Raw genomic sequence first — 18,884 nt, 5'->3', positions numbered from 1 at the left:
TGACACCCTTCTAAGCCGATTCAGTGCATTCATGCAGGCCAGAGATAAGCGGGCTCCTACTGCCAATTTCTTTGAAATTCCACTGGGTATTAGAATCACTGACACAACATCACACCTCCTCTGATTGTTTCCCTATTTTTGTCGAGCAGTATACATCTACTGAAGAACTTTGGCAGCTCCATAATAAGGCCGTTCAACAGCTGGTGCGGTTGTCTACCAGAATGAAACAGGCTGAGAAGACTAACGAATTACAGGATGACCAGTAGAGGACCGATGGGTATTGCAGGGACTGGCAGTTGATGCTACACGATAAATAAATGTAACGTAGTGCGACTAAGTAGGCGAAGAAATACGCTATGTTACCATTACACAAATCTCTGCAAAGAGTAATTGCCGTGAAATAGCTACCAGTAATCATCCGGCGTGCCCTAAAGTGGAATGACCACACAAAACAAACTGTAGAAATAATAGGTGCCATGCTGAGATTAATTGTAAGAATCTTACTGACATAGATTCATCCAGCAAAGAAGTGGACTACAGAACGTTTGTTCCACCTATTCTTGAGTATTGCTCGTGAGCCTGCAAGCCTTACCAGGTTGGATTGATAGTAGAGCTAGAAAAGATCTAACGAAAAGTACCGTGTTTATTCGACACGAAAGCATTACGTAGATGCGTAACAATCTCCAGTGGCAGTCGCTACAGGAGATGAATTATACATATGGGACATGTTTACTATTGACATTCGTAGAGATAATGTTCCGGGAAGAATCGGGCGAGATATTACTTCCTCCAAAACACGTCTCGCGAAACGGGAGAAAATTCGAGAAATTAGTGCTAACATGGAGATTTACCGACAATCATTCTTACCACACGCCATTCGCGAGTGGAACAAGGAAGTGTGGAATAGATAATAGTACCATAAGAACACTCCGCCACACACTATAAGGTGGCTTGCGGAGAATAGAAATGTGGATGTTCATGTACAGAGGGTGGACAGAAATAAGGAAAGATCAAAAGCCATAACACATTATTGTGCCTCATACGGTATAGGAAAACCGTTGGCATTCAAAACAGCTCCCAGTAGCCTCGGAATGGCTAAATACAGGTGCTGCATAGTTTTCAAAGGGATCTTATACCATTCTTCCTACAAAATAGTTGTTGTTTCTGGTAACTATGATGGAGGCCGACAACGATCACGCAGTCTTCTCTTCAGTTACTATTGTCACCAAGAATAACTATGAAAGTATGACAGGAGCTGAAAAGTTTGTAGGACAAATGTTAGCTGGGACAACGGGGGCCATAATATGTCGTTAGGTCAACTTCATTTTTTAAATGGGATGCTGTAGTTTGGTACTTATTTTCTGATAGCTGCTGTCGAGACGAATCCAATGATGTGTAACAGTAAGGTCTTTGAAGGTCAACGAACGTCCATTTACAGCAGGTGTTCGAAGTAATGACGATTGGTATCAATGCAGTGCTGAAATCTTATTATCATGGATTGAGTGGTATTCCTTATCACTTTGGCACTTATCGAAGCACATGCTTTGACAATTATCTTTCGTATCTCATGCAAATAGTAAACATTCGCCGAATACGGCGTATCCATATAACGTGCCATTGACATGTAAACATCATCGACGCTTTCACAATACAACACTAATAGGAACGGTAAGACTAGTATCGTCGAATCAAGCGAATGTGAATGATGTATTCCTTCGAATAACAGTTCTATATGCGTCTCATTTACTGAGAATGCCAACGAAATTCAGTGAGAGCTAGAGACTTATATGCTCCTGTACTATAACGAAGCAAGTTACGTCTTCAAATAGTAGACCCTTCACAATCAGGTCCTAGTGAAGTTAAATTAATATTGGCAGTACCTTCCTCATTCGTGGATCCTGTAACCTCTAGTCTTTTTTCCCTTTTTGTCGGGCGAAACATCGGAGGCTGTCACTATTTTTGTTCAGGATATGTTATCTGCAGCCAGCTTGTGCAACCGGTCTGAATAAACATCATTGCTGATGACCAAATTGAGTGTGTCTAGCGAGGTTAAGAAGTACATCATGTGCCATGAGGTTTTGAGTAAGGTGACCACATTTACGGAGTTGGCAAATGGTTTAAAGCAACGGTACAAAAAGAATAGTGCTCTTTTCTTTCGACAAAAATTAAGTAATTTGAGATAAATGCCCAATCAGACTCTAGATGCGTTTTCGGACAGATACACAAGTTGATGAACGTCCAACCTTACGAGCTGATTAACAAAGCGGACGCTGAGGCAGTTTTATTGAGAGAAGCTGAGCATAAGGTACTGGATGTAGTCCTAAGGGGGATTTATCTAGAATTTTCTCGCAGAGTGAGAGTGTAAAATCCAAAAAACATAGTAGCAACTCTGTGTGTAGCTACTTATCTACCAGAGATAGATAATAGTACTAAGTTTTGGAATGATCAGAAAACGCTGGTGTCGAAAAAATAACGTTAGCGCTGTGGAATTGTTAGTGGGTTGGTCATAGGACACAGGAGCGTAGATAAAAGAACAATGTAGCTGTAATAGGAAAAAGAAGTTAAACGACAACCGGAATCTTCCTTCCGTCTAGAGGCACTAATGAAATTATAATCAATATGATACAAGGATTTGTTCAATCCACAAGGAATGTTACCTGCTACACCGATCACACAGCATAGAATACCAACAGGCAGTCTAGGAATTGGAATGATCAGAAAATGTTGGTGTCATCTGCCAATATTTAGAAGACAGTATAGGTTACCTATGCATTTACAGCCTTTAGTAAAGCAATTTGTGGGTCAGCAGTTATCAGACGAGATTATAGAACAAAGTGATAGCCCGTGGTTAGTGGGCATAGCAATTTTACCAAAAAAGTCACCGGATGGAACAAAAAAATATTGCTTTTGTTGAACTGTAGATTATTAAATGAAAAAAAAAGAAACGGTAACAGATGCGTACCTGATCCCTCATATTACTAGCACATTAGATCCTTTAGGGCAGAGCATGTTCTTTTCAGCTATACGTTTAAGAAATAGATATCATCACACTAAGGTACACCCTGAGGATAGACGTAAAACATCATTTACCATGTCTTCTGGTCACTACCAATATTGTAGGATGCCTTTTGGGTTGGAAAACGCGCCAGCTACGATTCAGAGTTTATGAGATGGGAGTCCTTAGTGGTTTAAGACCAAACAAATGGATCGTCTATGGAGATGATGTATTGGTATTCTCAAAAAGTATTGAAGAGCATGTTCAGCATTTGGCGAGGGTATTTGATAGGTTGTAAAAGTCTCGACTTACACTTAGTACTAAAAAGTATCATTTTGCACAATCTCAAGTAAACTGTCTGGGGCATTTAAGTAGCCAAGACAGAGTAAAGGCGTATCCACACTTCAAAATTTAAAAGATATATTAACTTCAGATCCAGTTTTGATTTGTCCATGTTTCACAAAAGATTTCATGCAAGTAGTACAGCTTTAGGAGCAGTTCTGGGGAAAATCATTGACGGGAAAGAACACCCAATTATGTATGCATCTCGTTAGCTCAATAATGCCGAGCAAAATTATTTTTCCACTGAAAAGGTGATGTTGGCATCAATATATGCTATTTTCTTTTTTAGATGTCGTTTACACGGATGTAAATTCACAGTGGTTACTCATCATGCAGCTTTAAAATGGTTACTTGTACTAAAAGATCTTTCAAGTCATCTAGCATGATGGGCTTTAAAACTAAATGAATTTATATACGATGTAATCGACAAACTGTGTGTTAAGCACGCAAATACTGACACACTTAGAAGGAAGACTGGGATGTTTCAAGTTTCTGAGTGTGATCTCAAAGATATGAAGAAAGTGCAAGCAAGTGATAAAGAGTGTCAGATGCACTGCAAAGAGCCACTGTTTCCAGAATGAGATTTTCACTCTGCAGCGGAGTGTGCGCCGATATGAAACTTCCTGGCAGATTAAAACTGTGTGTCAGGCCGAGACTCGACATCGGGACCTTTGCCTTTCGCGGGCAAACGCTCTACCATCTGAGCTACCCAAGCACGACTCACGCCCTGTCCTCCAAGCTTTACTTCTGCCAAGTTTGGAAGGTAGGAGACGAGGTAATGGCAGAAGTAAAGCTGTGAGGAGGGGGCGTGAGTCGTGCTTGGGTAGCTCAGATGGTAGAGCGTTTGCCCGCGAAAGGCAAAGGTCCCGATGTCGAGTCTCGGCCTGACACACAGTTTTAATCTACCAGGTAGTTTCAGCCACTTTTTGTCATGCAAGATAGGTTATTGTGTAGATCAGTGTTTTTCAACCTTTTTTAATACGCGTCCCCTTTTCAAGTAAAAATATACAATAGAAGTATGTCAGCGATTTCAAAGGCAATGTATTTAATTTTCTTCTATTGATACTATACTGATCGAGAAATCAAGTGCAATGTGACAAAGATGTCGCAGTGTTCTGCGGGCAGAGGTATAATCATATTCTTTGCCACGGTAGAGGCATGGAGCTAAGAAGGGGTCTGCGAGGGCATAGTCGCTCCTTTTCGGTCACTACAATCAGTTATCCGAGTACGGCCGCAAGTTTGGACGTGATTATTGTCTTCACTCTTCGTTCTGAGTGAGCATAAAATGGACAAGTTTCTTAAAAGATTTGTGCAGCCCTCCACGTCTGGTAAAAGTGGCAGTGGCGGGAGCGAATCAAAGTCGAAAAAGAATAGACTTTATGACGACAGTTATCTGAAGTATGGTTTTACTGTCATAAACAATCAACTTCAATGTGTAAATTGCGGCGAAGTATTGTCATGTGAGAGTATGAAACTATCTGCGTCCCCCCCCCCCCCCCAACTAAACATTCCAAGGAAGCTGATAAACCGTTGGATTTGTTCGAAAGGAAACTGAAAACACTTAACCAGCAGCAAATTACTGTGATTCAGGTATCAAAATTCATCGACAAGCCCTGGCAGCCTCGATTTTAATTTCTGATTTAAATGATTTGCTTAAAAAGGTGATCAGAGTTATAAACTCTATTAATGGTAAAAGCAGTGGAAACTCGACTGTTTAGGATCATTTGTGAAGACATGGGTTCGATTCATCAAAATCTCCTTTATCACACAGAGGTCAGGTAGCTTTCCAAAGGAAAGATATTGACATGTTACTTCATTCACACGAGTCCTGGAACCAATAATTGTAACATGAATCTTGCGTGCAACAATATCACAGAGAATTTGGCAACATCGTTGAGGAGACCCGAGCGGAGGTTCCCTGTAACCGATTTTGTGGGAATCCTGATGTTGGTTCGAAGCTTGTTGCTGAAATGCATTCTAGTAACCGTGGTGCCAAATCTTGCACGTGAGCTGTGTGGGTGTTGTTGCAGTCATTTTGCCGCGCGGGATTAGCCGGGCGGTCTCAGGCGCTGCAGTCATGGACTGTGCGGCTGGTCCCAGCGGAGGTTCGAGTCCTCCCTCGGGCATGGGTGTGTGTATTTGTCCTTAGGATAATTTAGGTTAAGCAGGGTGTAAACTTAGGGACTGATGACCTTAGCATAAGATTTCACACACATTTGATCATTTTGCAGCCACCTTGTATCACATTTAAACGTGAGCATCTTTTAAATCCGCTTTGATAAACTGTTCTCGTTCCGTGTGATATTTTTATCACAGCAGATGATTGCCACGTAACCTAAGTTGTCAGTCCACAAGACTCTGCCACTGCACCGCTCTTTCACCCCGGAAGTTAATGTGGTCCTTTCCCTCTCCCTGCAAACCTCTCAGTGGTAAATACTATATGTACAAGACTTAGTGACTCTCGCCGCCCTAGTTCCACTCCACAAAAGTGGGAAGAGATCATAGATATTGTATTGCTTCTCACTGCTGCAAGTGTTTGCGTGTTTGAACTCTTCAACATGTTTAAATTAAGTTCGTATTCATTATTATAAATAAGTACCAGATCTGAACGTGAGCGATGCAAGGTGCTTTCACAAAACCTTGTCACTTCCGTGTGACATTTATACCATAGCAGATGATCGTCCATGAAACATACGTTACCAGCCATGCTGCAGACCGCTACCACCTGAGCAAGGCTTTGCGAGCCCCCCCCCCCCCCCCCCTCCCCCGAGGGGCTCGCGCGCCACAGGTTGAAAAACACTGGTGTAGATCAACCAAGTGTAGACCAAAAGTTTTAATTCCAGCAGCTTTGTGGACAGAAGTATTACAGCAAGCACGTGATCGTATGTTACGCGATCAGGGGGGGGGGGGGTAAGAGAACAATGGATAGAAGAGTAGCACAGAGGTTCTACTGGAGCACAAGACGTGCTGATGTTCAACAGTATGTGAAGAGCTGTATTCTGTGTGTACAACATGCTCATTTATGCCATTTTAAATGATAGGGGCCAATGTTTTGGGACTATTTCAAAGGAGTCAACGGGGAACAAGTATGTATTAACAATTATCGACCACTTCTCAAGGTATTTTGCAATGGTAGCTATGTCGGATCAGGAAGTGAGCTCAGTAGCTCAAGCTGTGGTAAAGCATTCGATACTTAAATCTGGGGAACCGCAATAGATTATTACGGACCAAGGGCCAAAGTTCATGTGTGATCCCGTTTCCAGTAACATTCACGATGTGCTTTGAGTGCTGGCACCCTCTACTTCAAGATGACAGAGTGTGTTTTTACATGGTTGATGATATAGCGACTCTCCTGTCTTATGTGTTAATTTTGCCATAAAAATGTCACATGTTCTCCAGAGCCTGACAGATAACAGATTGACAAAGCCCTTTTATACCTGGTGTGCACACACGGTACTACCGCCATCTGTATTTGTGGATAGACTTTGTCACCTCAGTGTACGCAGGAAGTTTAACTTGAGACAAATAAATATCTCGAGTATGATGCATTGTGCGAAAAAAATATTCTAGGTAAAAAGTCAATATTAGTGAAGGAGACTTCTGTCTGTGCTACAACTGGCCACTTCTAACCACCCCTAGTGTGTAGGTAGGGTAAATTTATTCTACACCACAAAATACGAATGGTTTAGAGCATTGTTTCTCATTTGTGGTGGATGGCGCCGTAATCGACAAATATCAAGTGTATTTGTTTTTGCAATTAGAAACCATCGCATTTGTTTCTACATTTCGTTTACTATGTAAATGTAAATCCTTGCGATCTAACGTTTGATATTTGTGTTCGAAATTTACTTTACTGTTGCAAACTTGATTGTACACTACGGTTAGCCGTACCTGTGTGCGGTTAAAAACTACATTTAGTGTGATCCAGTGTGGTGAGTCTGTTTGGCTCTCACCATTGGGAAGCTTGATTACGTTGAGTATCCATGGCCGGTGCCCCTGTCTCTATCACTTCATGGACATTTCACCTAATTACGAGGGCTATTCGGAAAGTAAGGAACCATAGGTCGCGAAATGGAAACTACAGTGAAAATCAAAACTTGTTTTATTTGCAACAGCTAGCAACAACTTCCTGCTACTTATCTCCATAGTCGCAGATCCCACTTAGACGTTTGTCGTAGCGTTGTACCAACTTTACAATACCATCGTTATAGAAGGCAGCCGCCAGTGCTTTCCGCCAATTCTCTTCGCTGGCTTACAGTTCGTTGTCTGTGCCAAAATGTTGTCTTCTTAGCCAGCGGTTCATGTGAGTAGAGATGAAACTCAGAGGGAGACAATTACGGGCTGTATTGTGAGTAATCAAACATTTCCAACTGAAAACGATGCAGAGGCATCTTTATTGCCCCTGCAGAATGCGGCTGAGAATTGTCTTGAAGAAGAAAACGCATGACAGTTATGTAATGTTGGCTGCATAGCTTCAGGCCTCGTACTTGGCGGGAGACACTATTGTTCTAGGTATCTTTATGTGCTCCCTGTGTGCTCAGAATTAAAAAGAACGGCGTAATGCGGTCGACGGGCATACTAGACACACTGCCCAAAACACCAGTGTAAAACTTCATCGGAGTTTCACTGTGGTTTCCATTTCGCGACGGATCGTTCCTTACTTTCCGAATAACCCTCGTACAATGGCTGTGGTGCCGCGTGCTCACTGGAAGAGTTGCGGCGGTTGGATGAGAACACAGACCGAAATAAGTCATCTTGATGGAGAGGTTCGAGGGCGACTACCGAAATCAAGTATTCCGATAGTTTAAGATTTCATCACAATCAACACTGAAGGGAACAGAAAACTACGTTAGCATACAAGTAGCTCACTTGCCAGAAATGTCAGTGTCTGACCATATTATTTGTACTGTATAAATACAGCTGAAACACTCAAGTACCGTTTAAAGATCAATATGAGCCGTTTGAACACAAAAGATTACATTTACATCGTAAATGAAATGTAGAGTCAAATGCCTTGGTTCTTAATTCCAAAACCCAGCGCACTTGATATTTATCGGTTACAATACCATCTACAACGAATGAAGAACAATGGTTTGGGTAAACTGTACGAATTTTTTTTGGTGAAGAATCCGAATATGCAGCAATAACAGGGGGTTCCTATTTGAAGATATGAAGTAGACCCCGCCAAATCAAGAAGGGTGGTTGACCAGCTGGAGCACAGACAGATTACTAATATTAACTTTTCACCAAGAACATTTTTTCGTACGATGCCTCGTTTTCGAGGTATTTAGTTCTTTCTGGTCAAAACAAACACACTGTATATCGTGGAAGTGAAATTAGTCTTGGCAGTAGGAGGAAGAAAGGTATCAGAAACCGTGGTATAAGCGAAGATCGTCAGCTGGAAGAAACTGAAGATGCAAATATCAAATATCCATAAAGAAATGAAGTTTCTGGAGTTATACGTCTGAAGATTAACAGTTTTCGAAACTGCATGTAGACTACGGTTAAGCCAGACAGGAAAAATCCTGGATGCATTAGTAACGTGGTTTAAAACGAACTAATATATTAAACTGCTTGAGAAATGCAGTTTCCAGCAACATTCACGACGAGCGTTGAGGGCTTGCAGCCTCTACTTCAAGAGTACAGATTTTGTGTCTATACGGCTGATGACATGGTTCTTCCGTTCGATACAGAAAATCGCCTGCATTACATGTTAATTTTGCAATAAAATGCCACATATTATCCAGAGCATAACAGATAAAAAAGAGTGAAAAACCTGCAAGATATTCCAGAAAGTCGTCCGCTGTTGTCATCGACCACACACATTAGCAGACGTCGAAATCAAACTTGTAAGAAGATAGAAAACTATGACCTAGCGATACAAAGAGTAATATCAGCATCGCAAAAAATTAGCATTGACAACGTCAATACGTGCAATCAGTGACGTGATTTGTGAGACTGCTCATGTGTTCGTTTGAGAGGCACCCACATGCCTTGCTCATACTGTGGCATCAAGCAGTCAGGCCTGCAAGATGAGTGGTCCGCCAAGCGAGTGGATTTATTCTTATTTCTTGCAAAACATCAATGACTGATTATGACCTCTAGTACCCACAATTGAGCTACAAATTATTCTCCTGTTTGAATATCACGCAACGGAAACGGATAACGCACATTAGAAATTTACACACGCTCTGGCAATACCACCTTTTCTTTCTTACTCAACGGCTTTGGTCAATACGTGGCCATCGCACTGAATATGAATGGCGCACACATTATAAATTCTGGATATCATGACTACGCACTATTCGAAAAACAAGGCCATCACCTTTTTCTTTTCACTATCTTTTTTATTTCGATAAATTCTATTATGATTCAGAGATAAACTAAACACACCATTACATTTTATACAACAGTTACACATGAGAAACTCCGTCCAGTGGGCATGGCTTTACATTGGTGATTCTCTATCTTATGGTCTCGTAATTATCTAACGCTACAGTGCACTTTATGGATAGGATGGTGGATCTTTTGCTATATCTCACACTTCGACTCCCACACCCATCATCACGAAAATTTACTCCAGACCGAGCGGTGCAAAAAGGAACATGCACAAGCCACTGCCTCTGAACCTATCTTGCTACTCTCCCATGCAAACCACTCATACTTAAATTACATGAAAAACATCACACTGGCAACATACGTCACAAAGAATTGTCACAACGTTAGAATCACTTCACTTTCAGCTTTCCCACTTCAATTAGTATTCATCCCAGTTTCACACGACACTGCCCCACTTCGTAACTTTTCTTTTCTACTACGAACTCTGGAGGATGTATGCACGTCTTCCTGTGCAATGCAAGCCAAGTGGCGTTGCTGGATAGACGGCTGACTCACCTTGCTTCTCTCTCAGAGTATTAGAGTTTGAATCCAGCGTCACACGGAAACATAACACGCAAAGTAATATTAAGAACATAGTCGTCACACACGCGAGTCCTCAACTGATACCATGGACGAGTACTTCTCTTTATCCTTTGTCTCATACACAGATTGAGACTCACGCAGTACTCACCACGTGGAAGTACTCCTCTCTAATTTCAAGTCCTGCACACGCCATTTCTTAAATATTTCCAACTTATAGTACACACGCCAGTAATTCAGCTCAACTTTAGCACTCGGAAGTATTTCAACTTAGTACTAGCACTCGCAAGTATTCCAACTTAGTACTAGCACTCGCAAGTATTTAAACTTATTGCTACACGTGGTTTCACTGTGACCGTTGGTCACTTCCGAAGATTACTACGATTCCCTTAATATTGCCTGCCTGCCATTTAATTCTCCCCCCCCCCCCCCAAAAGTTCCTGAAATAGAGAAATAATTATTCTAAACTACTCTTAAGTATTTCACATGCATACCATTTTCTCCACTCTTTTGTCTTTACGGAGCACACCTAAGATAGGTCTTACCAACACAAGATCCAGCGCTAGAGTGCTGAAACATGGCCGTTCTTCAGGTCATGTCGCACCTCCCACAAGGTGGGGAGCACCATGCTACCGTATTGGTCAGCCACATTTCAGGCGCTCAAAGCTCAGGTAAATTTCATCTCTTTGGTTCCACCAAAGGTGACCAAAGGACCGTCTCAAAGATGATCATATATTGCACATTCACTATCTGCGGTTAGCAGACGACCATACATTCATTCATTTCCCAGATCTCACCAAATTGGATGTAGGGATTTATTTTGTGGGAGTGCACATGTACCAATTAAACAAATAAATTGTCATTCTTTCCTACACTGGTATCCGGCTTCGGTGTATTAAGTGAAATTGAGTTATTATTACAAAAAATATGTTGTTATGACAAGAATAACGAAGAATGTTGTACCTATTTTCAATGTCGGGCGGTACTGTACCCTTTCACGTTATACTGCACTGCGAAGCTTCACTACGTGCAGCAAAGGATAACAGGTGAGGAAACACACAGTCACCAACATGCTGTCAACTTTCATCCCCATAGTATAGCAGCTATAAAAACGGGATTGAAAACACTACAACTACCCAAAAGCGTTGATTCCATACCCCTTATCTGTAGCGTAGCTCCGATAATCGGTACCAGGATGGGATGTTTTACAGTTTCAATTAAAGAATGATGGCCGTTAACAGCGTCCGACATATTGTTTTGTGACAACTCGAATCAGAATTGTAAACATATTCTCACCGGCTGGTTCTCAGGGATATTCTGAAACCGAAACCACTAATTATGAGTGGTAACAACTAAGGTATATACACTGAAGAGCCAAAGAAACTGGTACACCTGTCTAATATCGTTTAGGGCCCGCGCACTCCGTCTTCAGGCCACGAGTGGCCTACCAGGACCATCCCACCGCCGCGTCATCCTCGGAGGAGGATGCAGATAGGAGGAGCGTGGGGTCAGCACACAGCTCTCCCGTTCGTAAGATGGCATTCTTGACCGAAGCCGCTACTATTCGGTCGAGTAGCTCCTCAACTGGCATCACTAGGCTGAGTGCGCCCCGAAAAATGGCAACAGCGCATGGCGGCCTGGATGGTCACCCATCCAAGTGCCTACCTAGCCCGACAGCGCTTAACATCGGTGAATTCACGGGAACCGGTGTAACCACTGCGGCAAGGCCGTTGCCTTTAGGGCCCCCGCGAGCACGCAGAAGTGTCGCAACAAGATGTGACATGGACTCGACTACCGCCTGAGGTAGTGCTGGAGGGAACTGACACCATGAATCCTGCAGGGTTGTCGATAAATCCGTAAGAGTACGAGGGGCTGGACATCTCTTCAGAACAGCACGTTGCAAGGCATCGCAGATATTCTGAATCATGTTCATGTCTGGGGAGTTTGGTGGCCAGTGGAAACGTTTAAACTCATAAGAGCCACTCTGTAGCATTATGGAGGTTGGGGTGTTCGAATTGTCTTGCTGGAATTGCCCAAGTGCACACTGGACATAAATGGATGCAGGTGAGCAGACTGGATGCTTACTGGATGACCTGTCAGTCATGTCTAGACGTATCGAGCGTCCCATATCACTCCAATTGCACACGCCCCACACCATTACAGAGCCTCCACCTGCTTAAACAGTCCCCTGCTGACACACAGGGTCCACGGATTCGTGAGGTTGTCTCCATACCTGTATATGTCCATCTGCTCGATACAATATGAAACGAGACTGGTGCGACGAGGCAACATGTTTCCAGTCATCAACTGTCCAATGTCGGTGTTGATGGGAACAGACGAGGCGTAAAGCTCTGTATCGTGCAGCCATCAAGGCTACACAAGTGGGCCTTCGCCTCCGAAAGCCCGTATCGATGATGTTTCGTTGAATGGTCCCGCACGCTGAGATTTGTTGATGGTCCAGCATTGAAATCAGCAGCAGTTAGCGGAAGAGTTGCACTTTTGTCACGTTGAACGATTCTCTTCAGTCGTCGTTGGTCCCGTTCTTGCAGGATCTTTTTCCAGCAGCAGCGATGTCGGAAATTCGATGTTTTACCGGATTCCTGACATTCGCGGTACGCTCATGAAATGGTCGTACTGGAAAATCCCCACTTCATCGATGTCTCGGAGATGCTGTGTCCCATCGCTCGGGCACCGACTGTAACACCACGTACACACTTAAATCTTGATAGCCTGCCAGTGTAGCATCCGTAACCGATCTAACAGCTGCACCACACTCTTGTAGTCATATACAGGCGTTGCCGACCGCAGAGCCGTGTTCTGCCTGTTTACACATCTCTGTATTTGAATGCCTGTAGCAGTTTCATTGGTACTTCAGTATAAATTTTCTAATCGCCTATGTTGCATCCGTGTGTTGTAATAGAAAATGGCCAATCTTTCAAAGTTTGCACGATTTCTTCTTTTAAAGAAACAAAAGGTGAGTGACCAACTGGACTGAACTTAAGAGTTATCACAAGTGAATTTCAAGCAAAAACTGTGACCCGTGCGCGGCTCGTGTTCGTGCTGTTATTGCTTCACATCTTGTCTTGGCGTATTCTTATTCGATTTGCTGGCGTCACTTAGTTGCTCGTTTGCCTGCCCTTAAGTGGCAGCAGCAGCGCTTATCGATAAGAGCACTGTCGTGCCATCTTTGGAGCGACCGTTATTACACTACTGGCCACTAAAATTTCTACACCACAAAGATGACGTGCTACAGACACGAAATTTAACCGACAGGAATAGGAAGCTGCGATATGCAAATTATTAGCTTTTCAGGGGATTCACACAGGGTTGGCGCCGGTAGTGACACCTACAACGTGCTGACATGAGGAAAGTTTCCAACCGATGTCTCATACACAAACAGCAGTTGACCGGCGTTGCCTGGTGAAACGTTGTTGTCATGCCTCGTGTAAGGAGGAGAAATGCGTACCATCACGTTTCCGACTTTTATAAAGCTCGGATTGTAGCCTATCGCGATTGCGGTTTATCGTATGGCGACATTGCTGCTCGCGCTGGTCGAGATCCAATGACTGTTAGCAGAATATGGAATCGGTGGGTTCAGGAGGGTAATACGGAACTCTGTGCTGGATCCCAACGGCCTCGTATCACTAGCAGTCGAGATGACAGGCATCTGGCTGTAACGGATCGTGCAGCCACGTCTCGGTCCCTTAGTCAACAGATGGGGACGTTTGCAAGACAACAACCATCTGCACGAACAGTTCGATGACATTTGCAGCAGCATGGACTATCAGCTCGGAGACCATGTCTGCGGTTACCCTTGACGCTGCATCACAGACAGGAGCGCCTGAGATGGTATACTCAACGACGAACGTGGGTGCATGAAGGGCAAAACGTCATTTTTTCGGATGAATCGAGGTTCTGTTTACAGCACCATGATGGTCGCATCCGTGTTTGGCGACATCGCGGTGAACGCACATTGGAAGCGTGTATTCGTCATCGCCATATTGGCGTATAACACGGCGTGATGGTATGGGGTGCCATTGGTTACCGGTCTCGGTCACCTCTTGTTGACATTGACGGCACTTTGAACAGTGGACTGTTTACGGCCCCATCCACAATCATAACCTTATCCTGTGCGCTCTCTGAGTACATACCAACCTGGTTCCAAACTGTACAAAAAAGATCCAGTTTCTTCTACTATAAATCAAGGATGGAAAATAGTTATCTACGGCAGCGGAAGACATTTCGATGGGCCGATCAGAGGGCCTCCCCGATTCGTCTGACAAATAGTTTTCGGGCACTGTCTGTGGCTGACGAAGTCCACGGCCAGGTGAAGTCGCTCTACCTGTTCCAGAGGAAGCCTCCCGGCCCGCATGGCCTGGCCATTCACGAAAGATGGTATTTGGGAGCTCCAGAGTTGGGCGCGTATTGGGGACCCTTAGGGATATAGCTGCCAAAGCGTTGAAGGAATCCAGTGTGCACACTGTGTTCATACCGGGAGGAGCCATTCCAGATGTGGAACGGGTACTTTCAGATCCCACGATAAACACAGGGTGCAGCAAACTGCAGTTGATAGGCCCGCCAGCCGGAGTGGCCGAGCGGTTCTAGGCGCTACTGTCTGGAACCGCGCGATGCTACGGTCGCAGCTTCGAATCCTGCCTCGGGCATGGATGTGTGTGACGTCCTTAAGTTAGTTAGGTTTAAGTAGTTCTAAGTTCTAGGGGACTGATGACCTCAGAAGTTAAGTCCCATAGTGCTCAGAGCCATTTGAACCATTTGTGATGGGCCGCGCGGTCTCCGGCGTTCTGTCATGGACTGCGCTGCCCCTCTCGCCGGAGGTTCGAGTCCTCCCTTGGGCATGGGTGTGTGTGTTTGTAGTCTTAGCGTAAGTTAGTGTAAGTCACTTTAAGTAGTGTGTAGGTCTAGGGACCGATGACCCCAGCAGTTTGGTCCGTTAGGAATTCACACATATTTGAACATTTTTGCACGTGATTGCTCATGTTTTATTACTAACGATGTGTGTCGCTTTGGATTGGAAGACTGCCAATCTTGCTTTTGAGATGAAGGCGGATCTCACCATCTGTAGAATCGTCGACAGAACCAACTATGATCCTTTCATAAACAGCCGAGTGGATGGTCTGAATCAGAGGCTCAGGTGATTCTGCGACCGTGTAGGTTGTAGATTCCTGTAACTGCGCCATAGGAGGGTCGGTTTCCAGGTTCCGCTAAATAGGTGAGTCCACTACACACAGAAAGCCGGTACTTGGGTAGTGGGGGCTGTGTGGAATGGACTGGGCGTTTTTTTGTTTTTAGGTTAGAGGAGCTCTGGAAAGTGCAGAAAGTGCTTCAGATTCAAAGGGTGCAGGTAGAATACAGGAAGAAGGTAGACTTAGCACCAATAAATGTTGTAGCTGTGCCGGCCGAAGTGGCTGTGCGGTTAAAGGCGCTGCAGTCTGGAACCGCAAGACCGCTACGGTCGCAGGTTCGAATTCTGCCTCGGGCATGGATGTTTGTGATGTCCTTAGGTTAGGTAGGTTTAACTAGTTCTAAGTTCTAGGGGACTAATGACCTCAGCAGTTGAGTCCCATAGTGCTCAGAGCCATTTTTTTTGTTGTAGCTGTAAACTGTGGTAGCGGTGTTGGTAAAGAGCCAGTGTTCCAAATGCTCATAGAAAGCACTGAATGTCTAACCGTTATAGGTACAAAAAGTTGGCTAATGCAGGAAATACGTTCAGCCGAAATTTTTACAAAGGACATAATCGTGTTCAGAAAAGATGATTAAATACAGTTTGTGGTGTACAGTTCATTGCTATCGGAAGTAGTTTACCTTGTAGTGAAATTGAAGTAGATAATTCCTATGAGTTTTTGCAGGTAGAAGTTATACTTGATAACAGTAAGAAATTATTAATTGGTTCCTTTTACCGACTCCCCTACTCAGATGATGCATTTGCTCAGCAGTTCAAAGAAAACTTGAGTCTCATCTCACTTAGATACCTCACTCATACAATTATATTCGGTGTTGACTTCAAGTTACTCGTGATAATTTGGGGAAAATACATGTTTAAAGTCAGTGGTAGGTATAAAACGTCGTCCAAAATAGTACTGAATACCTTCTCAGATAATTATTGTGAACAATCAGTTCAGGGGCCCACTCGAAGTGTAAATTGGCTGCGAAAACATTCTTGACCTCTTAGCCACAAATAATCCTGGCCAAATAGAAAGCTTTATGACAGATACAGGGATTAGTGAGCAGAAGGTTGTTGTAGCTAGAACGAATACCGAAACATCCAAACCCACCAAAAATAAACCTTCCTGAGAGACAGTCTCCACTCCTTCCAATCTGACTATATAAGGGCAGACCAGATGCGATTTGAATTGACTCAGAACACTGTTGAAAAAGTAACGAAAAATGGATGTCAAATTTAAAATAACCCAAAATCCCCAAGAATGGTGAAGTTTTACAGAAGCTCGAATTTTATAACGTACGCTATTGGCAAGACGCAATCAATTCCTTCACTGCACGAAAACAGTGGTGACGTTACTGACGACAGTGCCGTTAAAACAGAGATACTAAACACGGTTTCCGAAGTTTCTTTACAACAGACGACGAAGTAAATATGCCAGAATTAGAATCGAGAACAACTGCCAACATGACTAGCTTGGACGTAGATATCCTCCGTGTAGCGGAGCAGCTTAAAACATTTAAGAAAGGCAGAGTCTCTCGTCCAGACTGTATTACAGTCTGGTTCTATTCAGAATATGCTGATACAATAGCTCCACACTTAGCAATCATATACAACCGGCAATGAGTGTTACCGACAGTTGATCTCAAATTGATTCCATGTTTCTAGATTTCGAAAAGGCTATTGACAGCGTTGCTTTTGACAGCGTTGCTCGCAAGCCACTTCTATTCAGATTGCGTGTCTGTAGAATACCGTCTCAGTTTGTGACTGGATACAGGATTTCCTGTCAGATATGGTACAGTTCGTAGAAACTGTCAGGAAGTCATCGATTAAAGCGGAAGTGATATTCGGCTTCCAAAAGGAAGAGTTATAGACCCTCTGTCGTTCCTAATCTATGTAAAAGATTTGGAAGAGTTTTGAGCAGCCCTCTTAGACTGTCTGGAGGTGAGTGTGTGTGTGAAATCTTATGGGACTTAACGGCTGAGGTCATGAGTCCCTTGTCTTGAGGTGATGCTGTCTGATGTAGAAAAGAGCCAAACTTACACAAGATCCAGTTTTTATTTAATTGATGACTAGTTTCGGGCTACCTGTACCCATTTTTAAATCAACCAAAGAGATAAAATCTTATATTCCGTAATAGCATGCAATCTATGTTAAGATCGTACATACACTAATATTAAAGTCAAATTTTTCAATGATTGACTAGACTAACATGTTTGTCCTGCCAATGTTCATTGAGAAAGACGTTTGTCCCGCCTATGTTCATTCAGTTAAATACTCAGTGATAACAGTAACGGACAACTTAAATTAGAACGATGACATAGATAATGTTGTGAGGAAAGCGAACCAAATGCTGCGTTTTTTGGCAGAACACGTAGCAGATGCAATAAATCCACTAAAGAAACTGCCTTCTTTACGCTTGACCTTCCTCTGCTGGAGTATTACTGTCTGGTATGGGATCCTTACCACGTAGGATTGATGGAGAAAATGGAAAAAGTCCAATGAGGGGCACCTCGTTTTGTACTATCGCGAAGTAGGGGAAAGAGTGTCACCGAAATAATATGTGAGTTGGGGTGGCAGTTTTAGTAAACATTGTATTTCACGACATTCAACATCATATTACATACCAGAATATCAGCTTAAACTCGGTGAGTTAATTTTCTATGAAACTTTAACCTTTCTTTTTCTTAAAAATGAGAGAACTGATGTTCATTCTTTCATCTTTTAGCTTCGCTGCTAAAAGATTGTATCATTCTGGATCTTGAATTATGTTTTGAAATAATAATAGCATTTAAATAGTTTACATATTTATTTTGGTGGCAGATCGCATAAGCTTGTAGTCATGTATCAATCGATTCATTTGCAATTTTTTGGCCTTTTGAATCAGTTGTAAGTAGTCCGTTTGGTGATGCTGCGATCACGCGCCATAAGCGCGCTATCTTTTTTTAACGTTTCAACATTTATAAATCGAATCTGCAGTCCAACGAAGTTCTATTATGATTATGATTGTTATTATTGCTAGGCAAATCATTTCTTTGCACCGATAATTATCAATAATACGCTTTTCTGTCACCAATTGCCGGCCCGGGTGGCCGAGCGGTTTTAGGCGCTACAGTCTGGAACCGCGCGACCGCTAGGGTCGCAGGTTCGAATCCTGCCTCGGGCATGGATGTGTGTGATGTCCTTAGGTTACTTAGTTAGGTTTAAGTAGTTCTAAGTTCTAGATGTCTGATTACCTCAGAAGTTAAGTCCCATAGTGCTCAGAGCCATTTGAACCATTTTTTGTCACCAATTTCGCTGCTTGACATCGACGAGTTCTCGGTCTGAAGCTATCACATATGTGAGGAAGAAAATTAACTTATGCGAGTAAAAATCATTTTATGCGATCAGAAAGAACTTAAAGAATAAATACCATCACACCAGTTTTACGATTACATGTTTTGTTTTCTT

The 18,884-nt window shown here is 43.1% G+C and overlaps 1 non-coding gene across 1 annotated transcript; it reads left to right on the top strand.

Moving 5' to 3' along the window:
• Positions 1-18,516: 18,516 nt before the first annotated feature.
• Trnas-gga (transfer RNA serine (anticodon GGA)) lies at positions 18,517-18,600 on the top strand. Its single transcript is given in 2 exon segments — positions 18,517-18,556; positions 18,566-18,600. It is a non-coding gene; the product is annotated as a tRNA-Ser (tRNA).
• The last annotated feature ends 284 nt before the right edge of the window (positions 18,601-18,884 follow it).

This window comes from Schistocerca nitens, chromosome 9, assembly GCF_023898315.1.
Source record: "Schistocerca nitens isolate TAMUIC-IGC-003100 chromosome 9, iqSchNite1.1, whole genome shotgun sequence".
Classification (NCBI taxonomy): domain Eukaryota; kingdom Metazoa; phylum Arthropoda; class Insecta; order Orthoptera; family Acrididae; genus Schistocerca; species Schistocerca nitens.
This window is presented reverse-complemented; position numbering and strand designations above follow the sequence as displayed.